Source organism: Phyllobates terribilis, unplaced genomic scaffold (genome assembly GCF_046119375.1).
Source record: "Phyllobates terribilis strain yellow unplaced genomic scaffold, ASM4611937v1 Scaffold_167__1_contigs__length_4167997, whole genome shotgun sequence".
Taxonomy (NCBI): domain Eukaryota; kingdom Metazoa; phylum Chordata; class Amphibia; order Anura; family Dendrobatidae; genus Phyllobates; species Phyllobates terribilis.
This window is the reverse complement of record NW_027362927.1, coordinates 2,433,708-2,449,341: the sequence shown is the minus strand read 5'-3', so window position 1 is coordinate 2,449,341 and position 15,634 is coordinate 2,433,708. Positions and strand designations below refer to the sequence as shown.

The 15,634-nt window shown below is 43.8% G+C and overlaps 3 protein-coding genes across 3 annotated transcripts in view; all 3 read left to right on the top strand.

The window, feature by feature from the left end:
• Positions 1 to 15,634, top strand: part of LOC141207923 (oocyte zinc finger protein XlCOF7.1-like) — a 456,010-nt gene that overhangs the window by 6,770 nt on the left and 433,606 nt on the right. The gene's annotated exons all lie outside the window — the stretch shown is intronic.
• The window catches only part of LOC141207902 (uncharacterized), a 999,716-nt gene that overhangs the window by 815,969 nt on the left and 168,113 nt on the right, over positions 1 to 15,634 (top strand). The window lies entirely within an intron of this gene.
• Positions 1 to 15,634, top strand: part of LOC141207896 (gastrula zinc finger protein XlCGF66.1-like) — a 66,923-nt gene that overhangs the window by 35,605 nt on the left and 15,684 nt on the right. The window lies entirely within an intron of this gene.

Below are 15,634 nucleotides of genomic sequence, written 5' to 3'. Positions count from 1 at the left end.
CGCCAGCCTGACTACCAGTCCTGCCCGCAAGCCTGACTACCAGTCCTGCCCGCCAGCCTGACTACCAGTCCTGCCCGCCAGCCTGACTACCAGTCCTGACCGCCAGCCTGACTACGAGTCCTGCCCGCCAGCTTGACTACTCTCCAGCCCGACAGTCTGTCTACAGTCCAGTCCGCCAGTCTGTCTATGCGCTCTGCTCGCTTGCTTACCTAGGAAGCATCTGCCGGTCACCTGCCGTTCTTGTCAATCCGCTTGCTTACCTGGAAGCACCTGCCTGTTACCTGCCGTGCCTACCAGCCAGCCTACCTGGAGGCTCCTGTTTGTTACCTGCCGTGTCTGCCAGTCCGTCTACCCGGATCACCCGTTAGCCTGCCTGCCGTGCTCATCTGCTGTACCGGTCAGTTCCTGCCCTCTGACCCGTGGGAGTCACCTGCTCTCATACAAGGTTGATCCCTGAGTAACACCTGGTCCCTCTGCTCTTTCCTTCCCTGGTCACGGAGTCGATTGAGCCGCCGTACAACCTTGGTCGGTCTGAGTTGATACTTAGTTACGCCCCTCTGGTCCCTCCTTGCACCGCAGCACAGAGGTTCCACCACCCGGACCCGTAACACCATGTAAATCTTTCTCGACTTCATCCATGGGTAAAACCTTTTTCCAGAGGGATTATTCCAATTGTAAAACCTCAGGACATATACAGTTGAAACCAGAAATTTACATCCACTATATAAAAAGACACATATGCAGGTTTTTCTCAATATCTGACATGAAATCAGAATAAACCTTTCCCGTATAAGATCAATTAGGATTACCATAATTTTTAATATTTGCCAAATGCCAGAATAATGATGGAGAGAGAATGTTTTATGGCATTTTTATTACTTACTGCAAAATCAAAAGTTTACATATGCTAAGATTACTATGCCTTTAAATTCTGGACTGCCCATATGATGATGTCATATGTTTGGAAGCTTCTGATCTGAGTTAATAAGAGACACACCTGTGGATGTATTTTAATTCACACCTGAAACACACTGCTTTTTTGTGTAGCATCATGGGAAAGTCTAAAGAAATCAGTCAAGATGTCAGGAAGAGAATTATGGACTTCCACAAGTCTGACTCATCCTTGGGTAAAATTTCAAGATACCTGAAGGTGCCTCGTTCATCTGCACAAACAATTATACCAAGTACAAACAAGATGGGAATGTCCAGACATCATACCGCTCAGGAAAGAGACTGGTTCTGTGTCCCAGAGATGAACGTGGTTTGGTCCGACATGTGCATATCAATCCAATGACAAAAGCAAAATACCTTGTGAAGATGATGGCGGAAGCTGGTAAGATTGTGTCAATAACCACAGTGAAACGAGTACTATATCAACATGGGCTGAAAGGCAACTCTACCAGGAAGAAGCTATTACTCCAAACGAAACATTAAATGTCAGATTAATGTTTGCGAATGGCTACATGCACCTGCCCCCTAGATAATGTAGGCACAGCCAAGAGTTATTTAGCAGGAGGGTGAGTAAGGGGGCATTTGGGCGATATACGCCATGGTCAGGACACCCCATTAGCGAGACACATGAACAGTGTACATCAATGTGAAACCTGATACATTTCCTTTTGTATCATTGATGCAGTTAAACCCAATGTGAGAGAAGGTGATCACAATAGATGTATCCTAAAAAAGAAAAGTGAGTGGACTGTTAGACGTGATTCACTGGTCCCTAAGGGACTCAATGAGAAAATTTCCTATGCCTGTTTTGTGTGAATACAGCCCCATTTCTGGATTATAATTTTGGATTTTATGCTCTACTATTGCTACTTAGTTTCCTGTAAATGGCGTTCACATATTGTTGTCATTCATCGAGATATCTGAGCTTCTATATCAGAATTATTTCTTATCAGTTACAGTACAGACCAAAAGTTTGGACACACCTTCTCATTTAAAGATTTTTCTGTATTTTCATGACTATGAAAATTGTACATTCACACTGAAGGCATCAAAACTATGAATTAACACATGTGGAATTATATACTTAACAAAAAAGTGTGAAACAACTGAAAATATGTCTTATATTCTAGGTTCTTCAAAGTAGCCACCTTTTGCTTTGATGACTGCTTTGCACACTCTTGGCATTCTCTTGATGAGCTTCAAGAGGTAGTCACCGGAAATGTTTTTCACTTCACAGGTGTGCCCTGTCAGGTTTAATAAGTGGGATTTCTTGCCTTATAAATGGGGTTGGGACCATCAGTTGTGTTGTGCAGAAGTCTGGTGGATACACATCTGATAGTCCTACTGAATAGACTGTTAGAATTTGTATTATGGCAAGAAAACAGCAGTTAAGTAAAGAAAAACGAGTGGCCATCATTACTTTAAGAAATGAAGGTCAGTCAGTGCGAAAAATTGGGAAAACTTTGAAAGTGTCCCCAAGTGCAGTTGCAAAAACCATCAATTCCTACAAAGAAACTGGCTCACATGAGGACCGCCCCAGGAAAGGAAGACCAAGAGTCACCTCTGCTTCTGAGGATAAGTTTATCTGAGTCACCAGCCTCAGAAATCGCTGGTTAACAGCAGCTCAGATTAGAGACCAGGTCAATGCCACACACAGTTCTAGCAGCAGTCACATCTCTACAACAACTGTTAAGAGAAGACTTTGTGCAACAGGCCTTCATGGTAAAATAGCTGCTAGGAAACCACTCCTAAGGACAGGCAACAAGCAGAAGAGACTTGTTTGGGCTAAAGAACACAAGGAATGGACATTAGACCAGTGGAAATCTGTGCTTTGGTCTGATGAGTCCAAATTTGAGATCTTTGATTCCAACCACCGTGTCTTTGTGCGACGCAGAAAAGGTGAACGGATGGACTCTACTTGCCTGGTTCCCACCATGAAGCATGGAGGAGGAGGTGTGATGGTGTAGGGGTGCTTTGCTGGTGACACTGTTGGGGATTTATTCAAAATTGAAGGCATACTGAACCAGCATGGCTACCACAGCATCTTGCAGCGGCATGCTATTCCATCCGGTTTACGTTTAGTTGGACCATCATTTATTTTTCAACAGGACAATGACCCCAAACACACCTCCAGGCTGTGTAAGGGCTATTTGACCAAGGAGGAGAGTGATGGGGTGCTACGCCAGATGACCTGGCCTCCACAGTCACCAGACCTGAACCCAATCGAGATGGTTTGGGGTGAGCTGGACCGCAGAGTGAAGGCAAAAGGGCCAACAAGTGCTAAGCATCTCTGGGAACTCTTTCAAGATTGTTGGAAGGCCATTTCCGGTGACTACCTCTTGAAGTTCATCAAGAGAATGCCAAGAGTGTGCAAAGCTGTCATCAAAGCAAAAGGTGGCTACTTTGAAGAACCTAGAATATAAGACATATTTTCAGTTGTTTCACACTTTTTTGTTAAGTATATAATCCCACATGTGTTAATTCGTAGTTTTGATGCCTTCAGTGTGAATGTACAATTTTCATAGTCATGAAAATACAGAAAAATCTTTAAATGAGAAGGTGTGTCCAAACTTTTGATCTGTACTGTATATCACACACTTATACTATTTAGTAACTAACAAGTGTGGTGATCCTTGTGTATCTCGAATTATGCAATATGGGTCAAATTTGACCATTTAGGAACATGCTGTTGGCCATCATCCCATATTTTATGTAGTAATAAAGTAGATCTACATGCCTATTACATGATGGGAGGATGTGCAATACTTGTTTTTAGTCTCCCATGACACTGATCTCAGAGTTAGGATTTTCTATATTGCTGGAACGCAATCCGAATTCATAATGCGCTCCAGAGTGGAACGCATGCCCAGTCATAGATAGGAGACTGTAATGCTCTCCAGTATAGAATACACACATCTGGGCATGCGCAATCACTGACAATGACTATAGATGCTCTCTGGTATGGAGTGCATAACTACGGGCATGCGCAGTCACAGGTAAGAGTGGCGCGGCGGCAATCAGTTTATCGGGTGTTTCAGTGTAAAGCACGTCACTTCCGGACATGCACACTAGGGGATGGACATTATTGGACCTCTAGCTCATGAGAAGTAGCGCAGGTGCAGTACATTATTGTAGACAGACTCCATTCTGTATATCCTATGACAATTCACCTCTAGAAATGGGAATGGGTCTCCTAGTCTGGGGAGGGGTTTTGGATGAAGTGGGATATTTATACATGGCTATTAGACACACTATGCTGAACATCATGAATTATCATCAAGCCTCCTGATGAAGCTGTTGGGAAAACACATTGAGACAGATTATTGAACCATTCTCCGATGACTACCATACCCTTTTCTTTATATATACCTTGAGACATATCTGAGCCTATTTAATGCATCAGTGTATTTTTTTGATATACAGTGCATTGTGAAAGTATTTGGCCCCCTTGAACTTTTCTACCTTTTGCCACGTTTCTGGCTTCAAACATAAAGATAAAAAAATCAAATTTTTTGGGGAAGAATCAGCAACAAGTGGAACACAATCGTGAAGTGTAACGGAATTTATTGGATATTTTAAACTTTTTTAACAAATTAAAAACTGAAAAGTGTGGCGTGCAATTTTATTCGGCCCCCTTGAGTTAATACTTTGTAGCGCCACCTTTTGCTGCGATTACAGCTGCAAGTTGCTTGGGGTATGTCTCTATCAGTTTTGCACATCGAGAGGCTGAAATTCTTGCCCATTCTTCCTTGCAAAACAGCTCGAGCTTAGTGAGATTGGATGGAGGGCATTTGTGAACAGCAATTTTCAGCTCTTTCCACAGATTCTCGATTGGATTCAGGTCTGGACTTTGACTTGGCCATTCTAACACCTGGATACGTTTATTTTTGAACCATTCCATTGTAGATTTTGCTTTATGTTTGGGATCATTGTCTTGTTGGAAGATAAATCTCCATCCCAGTCTCAGGTCTTTTGCAGACTCCAACAGGTTTTCTTCCAGAATGGTCCTCTATTTGGCTCCGTCCATCTTCCCATCAATTTTAACCATCTTCCCTGTCCCTGCTGAAGAAAAGCCGGCCCAAACCATCATGCTGCCACCACCATGATTGACAGTGGGGATGGTGTTTTGAGGGTGATGAGCTGTGTTGCTTTTACGCCAAACATATTATTTTGCATTGTGGCCAAAAAGTTTGATTTTGGTTTCATCTGACCAGAGCACCTTATTCCACATGTTTGGTGTGTCTCCCAGGTGGCTTGTGGCAAACTTCAAACGAGACTTTATGGATATCTTTGAGAAATGGCTTTCTTCTTGCCACTCTTCCATAAAGGCCAGATTTGTGCAGTGTACGACTGATTGTTGTCCAATGGACAGACTCTCCCACCTCAGCTGTAGATCTCTGCAGTTCATCCAGAGTGATCATGGGCCTTTTGACTGCATCTCTGATCAGTCTTCTCCTTGTTCGAGATGAAAGTTTAGAGGGACGACTGGGTCTTGGTAGATTTGCAGTGGTCTGATACTCCTTCCATTTCAATATGATCGTTTGCATAGTGCTCCTTGAGATGTTTAAAACTTGGGAAATCTTTTTGTATCCAAATCTGGCTTTAAACTTTGCCACAACAGTATCTCGGACTTCCCTCTCCTTCCCCATCATCACCGTTTCAGCGACATCGACATTCCTATGATGGTGATACCATTGAATAGAATAGTGAATCAGGAGTTGAAAGCTCCCTGATCCACCATTCAGCATTTGTCTGTGAGTCTGAGACTCCGTGCACTGCAGGCACAAAGACGTCACTACATCACAACTGTAGTGTGGAGACTCAGTTTGACCAAGGTCTCTGACCTTAATTAGCCGCTGTGTTTTTGCTGCAAAGAGATGCAGAAACGGTGCCGAAATTTCTGCACCAAATACTCAATGTGCGCACATACCTTAGGGTTATGGCTTGTTCACTATCATCGTTAGGAAAGGCCAGGTGATGGAAATTTCCCAGATTTATAAAAATCCAGCCTCCTCTAACCTTGTGCCAAAAAACAGCAGCCATGGGTTCTTCTAAGCAGCTGCCTAGCACTCTGAAAATGAAAATGGTGGAGGCCACAAAGCAGGAGAAGGCTATAAGAAGATAACAAAGCATTTTCAATTTGCCCTTTGTTACAGGGTGGTATTCCGTATATTAATTATTAATGCCGGCCTTGACCATCAGTAACCAATATCCGGCTAATACCTCACATTTTACGTACTCCGATTCCCTTGTTATAAACTATACTGAACAGCGACTAACTGAGAAGAAACCGTGTATCAATGAAAGATATTTATTACACACAAGTCTTCAGTTATTATACTACTAATTACCACACTATCACAGTACACAATAATAATATATAATTAGCCCCACAGTAACCTAATTATACTTCCCACCCACTTACCTAAAAACATACATACATTAATAACAGTCCGCCCGCCCATCACTAACTATCCCTACAGAGAACAAGGGGCGATATTTAGCAGAGGCCAGGTACTGTGAGGCTGAAGATCCTCCTTGAGGATGACCACAGTTGCTTGATGGTAGGAGAGGGGGTACTGCAGCCAGAAGGAACGCTGGGGTCCTGGGGGGTGAAGCGAGGCAGAAGATCAGGTCAGAAGGTGAGCAGCAGAGTGTGACAGGCTGCCCGCTGCGGCACACAGAGAGGACATGGAGAGAGGAGGAGGAGGAGGCCATGGATGAAGGGGCTTTTGCGGAGTACAGTGCAGGATGGGAGCAGGGCTGAGGCTGGAGAGCAGAAGAGATAAAGGGACTGCAGGCAAAGGATGACACAGAGAGGAGGAGTGGGCCATGGATGAAGGGGCTGCTGCGGAGTACAGTGCAGGATGGGAGCAGGGGCTGAGGCTGGAGAGCAGAGGAGATGAAGGGACTGCGGGCAAAGGATGACACAGAGGAGGAGGGGGCCATGGATGAAGGGGCTGCTGCGGAGTACAGTGCAGGACGGGAGCAGGGCTGAGGCTGGAGAGCAGAGGAGATGAAGGGACTGCAGCCAGAGGATGACACAGAGAGGAGGAGGCGCCCATGGATGAAGGGGCTGCTGCGGAGTACAGTGCAGGACGGGAGCAGGGCTGAGGCTGGAGAGTAGAGGAGATGAAGGGACTGCGGGCAAAGGATGACACGTGGGGCTAGAGAGGAGGGGAACAGTGGCAGGTCAGGTGGAGGCAGGCAGGGAAGTAGAAGAGTAGAGCGTGCAAGCACTGCCGTTTTGCCACGACCTCCGCCCTCCTCCTGCCGTGCATGCAGGACGCGAGTGCCAGCATGGCGTTATGATGACACTGTATGCACAGGCATCCCTGTATGCACCTGTGCGCACCCAGCGGCAGTGCGCTTTGAAGTGCCAGTGCCCACACTGATATGATTATATCAGTGCTGGCATCTGGACCCCTGCAGGCAGCGGCTGTTACCAGGACAAAGGATCTCTTTGATCCTTTTGTCCTAGCAGTGTGACTCTCTACTAACATGGTAATTAACCACGTCAGCCTATAGTCACAGGCAATAGATGAACATCTGTCCATCTTCTTTTGACATGCAGTGGGGGAATTATTATAAGGGGGCCAACTATATATGTGTGGTGGCACAATTATATTCATGTTCATGTGGACATATATAAGTGTGGGGACACATGGGGACATAGGCATTATAAGGCAAATGCTTATACAGGTACTTCTCACTAAATTAGAATATCATCAAAAAGATAATTTATTTGAGTTCTTCAATACAAAAAGTGAAACTCATATATTATATAGAGTCATTACAAACAGAGTGATCTATTTCAAGTGTTTATTTCTGTTAATGTTGATGATTATTGCTTACAGCCAATGAAAACACAAAAGTCATTATCGCAGTAAATTAGAATATTTGATGACTGCAGCTTGAAAAATGCTTTTAAAATCCGAAATGTTGGCCTACTGAAATGTATGTTCAGTAAATGCACTCAATACTTGGTCGGGGCTCCTTTTGCATCAATTCCTGCATCAATGTGGCAATGTGGCATGGAGGCGATCAGCCTGTGGCACTGCTGAGGTGTTATGGAAGCCCAGGTGGCTTTGATAGCAGACTTCAGCTCGTCTGCATTGTTGCGTCTGGGGTCTCTCGTCTTCCTCTTGACAATACCTCATAGATTGGACAGGTGCCAAGTCCTGCTGGAGAATGAAATTTCCATCTCCAAAAAACTTGTCAGCAGAGGGAAGCATGAAGTGCTCTAAAATTTCCTGGTAGACGACTGCTCTGACTTTGGTCTTGATAAAACATAGTGGACCTACACCAGCAGATGACATGGCTCCCCAAACCATCACTGATTGTGGAAACTTCACACTAGACCTCAAGCAGCTTGGATTGTGACCTCTCCATTCTTCCTCCAGACTCTGGGACCTTGATTTCCAAATGAAATGCAAAATTACTTTAATCTGAAAACACCTTGGACTACTGAGCAAAAGTCCAGCTCTTTTTCTCCTTGGCCCAGGTAAGACGCTTCTGGCACTGTCTATTGGTCATGAGTGGCTTGACACACAAGGAATGCGACACTTGTAGCCCATGTCCTGGATACGTTTGTGTGTGGTGGCTCTTGAAACAATGACTCCAGCAGCAGTCCACTCCTTGGGAATCTCCCCTACATTTTTGAATGGCCTTTTCTTAACAATCCTTTCAAGGCCGCAGTTATCCCGGTTGCTTGTGCACCTTTTTCTATCACACTTTTTCCTTCCACTCAACTTTCCATTAATATGCTTGGATACAGCACTCTGTGAACAACCAGCTTCTTTAGCAATGGCCTTTTGTGGCTTACCCTCCTTGTGGGGTGTGTCAATGACTGCCTTCTGGACATCTGTCAAGTCAGCAGTTTTCCCCATGATTGTGGAGCCTACTGAAACAGACTAAGGGACCTTTTTAAATGCTTAGGAAGCCTTTGCAGATGTTTTTTTGTTAATTATTCTAATTTTCTGAGATAATGACTGTTTTGTGTTTTCATTGGCTTTAAGCCATAATCATCAACATTAACAGAACTAAACAATTTAAATGGATCACCCTGTTTGTAATGACTCTATATAATATGAGTTTCCTTTTTTTATTGAAGAACTGAAATAAATTGACTTTTTGATGATTTTCTAGTGAGATGCACCTGTGTATATATATGCATTCGCATACATGGTAGTATGAAAAAAACATACAGTACAGACCAAAAGTTTGGACACACCTTCTCATTTAAAGATTTTTTTTTGTATTTTCATGACTATGAAAATTGTACATTCACACTGAAGGCATCAAAACTATGAATTAACACATGTGGGATTATATACTTAACAAAAAAGTGTGAAACAACTGAAAATATGTCTTATATTCTAGGTTCTTCAAAGTAGCCACCTTTTGCTTTGATGACTGCTTTGCACACTCTTGGCATTCTCTTGATGAGCTTCAAGAGGTAGTCACCGGAAATGGTTTTCACTTCACAGGTGTGCCCTGTCAGGTTTAATAAGTGGGATTTCTTGCCTTATAAATGGGGTTGGGACCATCAGTTGTGTTGTGCAGAAGTCTGGTGAAAGTGTCCCCAAGTACAGTTGCAAAAACCATCAAGCGCTGCAAAGAAACTGGCTCACATGAGGACCGCCCAAGGAAAGGAAGACCAAGAGTCACCTCTGCTTCTGAGGATAAGTTTATCCGAGTCACCAGCCTCAGAAATCGCAAGTGAACAGCAGCTCAGATTAGAGACCAGGTCAATGCCACACAGAGTTCTAGTAGCAGACACATCTCTTCAACAACTGTTAAGAGGAGACTTTGTGCAGCAGGCCTTCATGGTAAAATAGCTGCTAGGAAACCACTGCTAAGGACAGGCAACAAGCAGAAGAGACTTGTTTCACTAAAGATCACAAGGAATGGACATTAGACCAGTGGAAATCTGTGCTTTGGTCTGATGAGTCCAAATTTGAGAACTTTGGTTCCAACCACCGTGTCTTTGTGCGACGCAGAAAAGGTGAATGGATGGACTCTACATAGTCATGAGAATACAGAAAAATCTTTAAATGAGAAGGTGTGTCCAAACTTTTGGTCTGTACTGTGCATATATATGTATGCATGTGTATATATATATATATATATATATATATATGGTTTGGGGTGAGCTGGACCGCAGAGTGAAGGCAAAAGGGCCTACAAGTGCTAAGCATCTCTGGGAACTCCTTCAAGATTGTTGGAATACCATTTCCGGTGACTACCTCTTGAAGCTCATCAAGAGAATGCCAAGAGTGTGCAAAGCAGTCATCAAAACAAAAGGTGGCTACTTTGAAGAACCTAGAATATAAGACATATTTTCAGTTCTTTCACACTTTTTTTGTTAAGTATATAATTCCACAGGTGTTAATTGATAGTTTTGATGCCTTCAGTGTGAATGTACAATTTTCATAGTCATGAATACAGAAAAATCTTTAAATGAGAAGGTGTGTCCAAACTTTTGGTCTGTACTGTGTATATATATATATATATATATATATATATATATATATATATATATATATATATATATATATATATATATATATATATATATATATATATATATATATATTAGATAGTGACCCGATTCTAACCCATCGGGTATTCTAGCATATGTCTCCCGACCCTCCTTTATAATGCCTCGTGCAGGATGTCACATCCCCCCCCTCCCTTATAATGCCCCATGCAGGAAGTCACATCCCCCCCTATATAATACCCCATGCATATAATACCCCATGCAGGATGTCACATCCCCCGTATATAATACCCCATGCTGGATGTCACATCCCCCGTATATAATACCCCATGCAGGATGTCACATCCCCCCTATATAATGCCCCATGCAGGAAGTCACATCCTACTATAGTGCCCAATGCAGGATGTCAAATCCCCCCTATATAATACCCCATGCAGGATGTCACATCTCTCCATAGTGCCCCATGCAGGCTGTCACATCCCCCCTATATAATACCCCATGCAGGATGTCACATCCCCCCATAGTGCCCCATGCAGGCTGTCACATCCCCCCTATATAATACCCCATGCAGGATGTCACATCCCCCCATAGTGCCCCATGCAGGCTGTCACATCCCCCCTATATAATACCCCATGCAGGATGTCACATCCCCCCATAGTGCCCCATGCAGGCTGTCACATCCCCCCTATATAATACCCCATGCAGGATGTCACATCCCCCCATAGTTCCCCAAGCAGGTCCCCTATGGCCCCATACAAAAAAAAAAAAAATCCAATACTCACCTCACTGCTTCTCTGGACTCCAGCGTAGCCGGCATCTTCTCACTGTGCGCTATGATCGCTCAGGAGAGAGCACGGTGTAAAGACGTCACCGCGCCCTCTAACCTGAGACGTCACAGAGCTGCAGCGGAAGACACAGGAGCTGCTGCGCAGGCACGGGGAGTGGTAAGTATGACGCCGGGTGCCGGGGTTCTGATCGAGCGGGGGGAGGGACGGGAGGAGAGGGGAGGGGAGAGGAGAGGAGGGGAAAGGAGGGGAGGGGCGTCACACTTGTCCTCGGGAGTTAAGCGGCCGTAGCCACTGATCTTCCGACGATAGCCGCGTGTAGGTCAGCGGCGCCTGCGGTCGGGGGACTTATGCTGCGAGCAGCCGGCTGCATCTCCCGGCTGCATCGCTGCTGACCTCCGTGCCGCACATGAGCCGCTAATGGCCGCCATGTTTTTCGGAAATGCCGCGTCGCTGATTGGCCGCGCAGCCGGACCAATCAGCGACCTGGGATTTCCAGGACAGACAGAAAGACAGACGGGATAAGACAAATAAATAAATAAATATATATATATATATATATATATATATATATATATATATATATATATATATATATATATATATATATATATATGCATACATATTTTAGGACACTTATCTTTACACTCTTTCCTCAGTTCGAAATGTAATTAAGAAATGGCAGTTAACAGCAACAGCAAGGAAAACCAAGCTAAATTTCAGTGAGAGCTGCTCGTAGGATTGCTGGAGAGGCAAATCAGAAACCCCCCCTTGACTGCAAAAGACCTTCAGAAACATTTAGAAGACTCTTTAGTTGTTGCACATTTTTCTACTGTTCAGAGACACCTGCTCAAATATGGCCTTCATGAAAGAGTCATCAGAAGAAAACCTCTCCTGCGTCCTCACTATAAAATTCTGTGTCAGTAGTATGCAAAAGAACATCTAAACAAGCCTGACGCATTTTGGAAACATGTTCTGTGGACTGATGAGGTTAAAATAAAACTCTTTGGCCACAAAGAACAAAGGTATGTGTGGAGAAAAAAGGGCACAGAATTTCAAGAAAAGAACACCTTGCCAACCATTAAGTCTGGAGGTGGATCAATCATGCTTTAGGGTTGTTTTGCAGCCAATGGCATGGGATTATTTCATGGGTAGAGAGAAGAATGGATTCAATGAAGTTTCAACAAATTCTTAATGCAATAAAACCATCTGTAAAAAAAGCTGATGTTGCAAAGAGGATGGCTTCTTCAAATGGATAATGGATTCTAAACACACTTCAAAATCCACAATAGACAACCTCAAAGGCACAAGATGAAGGTTTTACAATGGCCCTCACAGTCCTCTGATCTGAACATCATTGAAAATCTGTGCATGAAAATAGCAGTGCATGCAAGACGACCCAGGAATCTCATGGAACTGGAAGAATTTTCCAAGGAAGAATGGATGAAAATCCCTCAAACAAGAATTTAAAAACTCTTGTCTGGCTACAAAAAGCGTTTACAAGCTGTGAAACTTGCAAAAGGTGGTGCTACTAGGTACTAACCATGCAGGGTGTCCAAACTTTTGCATTGGCCCATTTTCCGTTTTGTAATTTTGACCATGGGTGTTTAAACCTTTACATGCCACTGTGAGTAAAGGGAATTAAGTTAAGGAAGGATTCCTTATCTTAGACGAACAGGATTTAAACAAAGAGTTGTCTATACTAGAGGAAGCTACAGTGTCGCATAAGTGGGACATCTGTTCTCCTAAGAAGAGCTGAACATGCAGTGCCACAGCAATGAGTGTGTGGCCTTCATCGAATGGACTTTGAAAGTACTAGTGAGGAGTCGTACCAATGCACCTCAGCCAGTGAGGTCCTCAAATCAACTGGGAGCTCTGAGTTGCCCTGAGGGGCTGTATCGACACATCTCAACCTGTATGGTCCCCACAGGGATGATGGACCTTCCCATAATGGCTTGCTGGACTGTTGTAGCTTTTAACAAAAGTTATGTACCGCCACATGTAACCATAAAGTTCTTGACTCTGCATAATGCAGGAGAAACATTCACAAAGTGTTGTGCCTGTTATCTCATATATATACTTGTCATCAAGTTCTTGTTAAGTAAAGTAAAGTTTATTTTTGGACTTTGGTCTCCTTCATTTATCTCCATACCATCTGGACTGGGCCTGCCAAGTACAGTGGCAGCATACGGTCTGCAGAGTCGGGAAGTATGACTTCGCCAAACTAAAGTCTGTCATGTAACGTGTCATTGGTGGATGGAACAAGGCATGATGTCCCAGATGTGCTCGATTGGATTCAGGTCTGGGGAACGGGCAGGCCATTCCAAAGCATCAATGCCTTCATCATGCAGAAACTGCTGACACACTTCAGCCACATGAGGCCTAGCATTGTCCTGCATCAGGAGGAACACAGGGATCATTGCACCTGCATACGGTTTCACAATGGATCTGAGGATCTCATCCCAGTACCTAATAGCAGTCAGGGTACCTATGGCTAGCACATGGAGGGCTGTGCGACCCTCAAAAGAAATGCCTCCCCACACTATTACTGACCCACTGCAAAACCGATCGTGCTGGAGAACATTCTCCACAGCATCTCCAGACTCTATCACGTCTGTCACATGTGCGCAGTGTGAACCTGCTCTCATCCATGAAGAACACAGGGCGCCAATGTGGAATCTGCCAATCTTGGTGTTCTCTGGCAAATGCCAATGACCCTTCACCATGTTGTACTGTAAGCGGAACACCCACTTGTGGACGTCGAGCCTTCATACCACCCTTATGGAATCTGTTTCTGACAGTTTGAGCTGACAAATAAATGTTAGTGGCCTGTTGGATGTCATTTTGCAGGGATCTTACACTGCTCCTCCTGTTCCTCCTTGCACAAAGGAGGAGGTAGCGGTCCTGATGCTGGGTTGTTGCCCTCCTACGGCCCCCTCCACATCTCCTGGTGTACTGACCTGTCTCCTGATACAGTATATGCTCCATGCTTTGGACACTGTGCTGACACACAGATACCCTTCTTGCCACAGCTCTCATTGATGTGCTATCCTGGATGAGCTGCACTACATGAGCAACTTCTGTGGGTTGCAGACACCGCCTCATGCTACTGTACCTCTAGGGGTGAGAGCAATGATAAAATGCAAAAGTGACCAAAACAGCCAAAAAGGATGAGAACAGAGAAATGTTCTCCTTTATAGGGGGTGTCTTGCTAATTGACTACCATTTCTACCTGCTGTCTGTTCCATTTACACAACAGCAGGAGAAATTGATTCACAATCAGTGTTGCTTCATAACTGGACAAGTTGATTTCACAGAAGTGTGATTAACTTGGAGTTACATTATGTTGTTTAAGTGTTCCCTTTATTTTTTTGAGTAGTGTACTTAACTGCCCCATACACGAGATAAGTGTTGGCTGAACGGTCATTTGGCAGACGGCTATCTCTCCCGACTCCACCATACACACAAATATTCCAGCTTTCTTCTAGTCTGTATGAGAGAGTCACCTCCAGACTCCTCTAGCGGAGGATTATCTACAGGAAAAACAAACGGATTAGTCTTTGAAATTAATGATGCCAGATCCTTCTCTGCCCTGACATCATCTGTCGGGAGGCCCCCAAATACATTATATAGTCAGCCAACCCCCAATTCATTACTTCCATGCAACTCTAGTCTAATGTGTATGGGGGCTTTAAAATGTACCTCATTGGACGCTGCCTCTGGCCCGGCCTAATAGACTTTCGTACATTGCAGGTTAAGACACCATTATTAGGTTTTTAAGTATCATAGTAACTAGGCAGCCCCATACTATCGAGTACTTGGGGAGGAGGGGCATTCAGCTGAATTCTGTCAAACCTTCTGAGATGCCATGTTTCCTTTTGCCAGCAGCAATTGGTTAAACTGCCAGGGTTTATGTTGCAGTGGCATCTGTGCCATCCCTGCGGTGTACATCTATGTTCTGCTGCTCAAAGGATTTAATTATTTTAAAACAAATGTTTAATGTGTTAGAAAATAACAAAATGTGTCTTATGATTTTTGCATGTTTTTTTCTTTTTATAAGAACTGTTGGTGCCAATTTTCTTTTGAAACATTTTAATTTCTGCTTTTTTTCTGGTGTTTTTCTTGTAATATAGTAAAGCCTAAGGCCAGAAATAAACCCCATAAAACATTGTACATGGAGACTTTGGTATCAAATAATTTCTGCCCAAATATTTGTGTAAACAAAAAAGGTTTTCTAAATACATCAAACTTCTGTGTGTGAATCAGACATAAGATCTAATAAGATAGAAGATTACAGTCTGGGGAAGACGGGAAACATTCATATAGACGGCCGGTGGAGATGTAGTCAGTGATGGACTCTGGCCAAATATGTTTCTGGAGCCGTAGAAGAAGATGA